The 1251-nt window shown below is 53.1% G+C and overlaps 1 non-coding gene across 1 annotated transcript; it reads left to right on the top strand.

Annotated features, from left to right (window-relative positions):
- Positions 1-589: 589 nt before the first annotated feature.
- On the top strand, positions 590-708 carry trnal-caa. Its single transcript has 2 exons — positions 590-627; positions 663-708. It is a non-coding gene; the product is annotated as a tRNA-Leu (tRNA).
- The last annotated feature ends 543 nt before the right edge of the window (positions 709-1251 follow it).

The following is a 1251-nucleotide window of genomic DNA, read 5'->3' as shown; positions in this document are numbered from 1 at the left end:
GTCCCCACTCCAACAAAAATTCTACGGGTGGAATTTAATGGCTCAGTTGCGCTTAAGTGAGAGCGCAACAAGGCCATTGGGTCACAGGGAGAGGCTAAAACGTTGAACCACGCCGGGCAACAATCGGTTTTTGATCTAACTGGCCCGCTCCCATTGGTGAAATCAGGAACCCATCATAACGTGGCGAGAAACCAACAATTACCACTTAAGACCAATCTCCATACAGTTAACGGGAGCCTCAGGCTGAGTCTGGCACACGACGTGAATGCATTGACTCGCCTCAGGGCCTCCTACCATAATCCAGCTTCCAACTCCCCACCCAGCTCCTCTTCCCACTTTCTCTTCACCTCCCTGATCGGGGCTCCCTCCCACTCCATCAGTTGCTTCTCTGAAACCTTCCCCTCTCCTACTCCTGTTCTTGACAACATCTGTGCCTCCAGGTCTTGTGGCTCAGTAGATTATGATCCCAGTCTCTAAACCAGAAAATCCCGGTTCAAGTCCCACTGCAGGAATTGTTGGGCAGCACGGTGGCGCAGTGGGTTAGACCTGTTGCCTCACGGCGCCGAGGTCCCAGGTTCGATCTTAACTTGTCAGGATGGCCGAGTGGTCTAAGGCGCCAGACTCAAGGAGTGTATTTCCTTGACTTGTTTAAGCCTGGTGATTTCTGGTCCCTTTCTAGGGGTGTGGGTTCAAATCCCACTCCTGACATTGTCCTTTTGGACATCTTCCAGTTAGCTTACTGGGATAAATCGCTGGCTTTTAAAGCAGACCAAGCAGGCCAGCAGCACGGTTCAATTCCCGTACCAGCCTCCCCGGACAGGCGCCGGAATGTGGCGACTAGGGGCTTTTCACAGTAACTTCATTGAAGCCTACTCGTGACAATAAGTGATTTTAATTTTTTCATTTTTCATCTTATCCTGTAGACCCCGGTGCGGGAAGGTCGAAACCTGCCTCCGCACAAAATCCCTCACTTGCAGATACCGGAACCCATTCCCACCTGGCAACTCAAACTCCTCCTCCAACTCCTCTAAGCTCGGGATGTCCTCATCAATAAAGAGATCTCCAAATTTCTCGATCCCCACCTGCTGCCACCTCTGCTGGCACCTCCGGAACCACCCATCCAGCTCCCACCCCCGGAGTGAACCGGTGATTACCACATATCGGTGCCCACACCGATGCCCCCCCCCAACCCCATGTGCTGCCTTCACTGTCCCCACACCATCAGGGCTGCCATTACCACCGGGCTTGTGC

Source organism: Scyliorhinus canicula, chromosome 11 (genome assembly GCF_902713615.1).
Source record: "Scyliorhinus canicula chromosome 11, sScyCan1.1, whole genome shotgun sequence".
Lineage (NCBI taxonomy): Eukaryota > Metazoa > Chordata > Chondrichthyes > Carcharhiniformes > Scyliorhinidae > Scyliorhinus > Scyliorhinus canicula.
The sequence above is the reverse complement of the archived record's forward strand: the minus strand, read 5'-3'. Positions and strand labels throughout refer to the sequence as shown.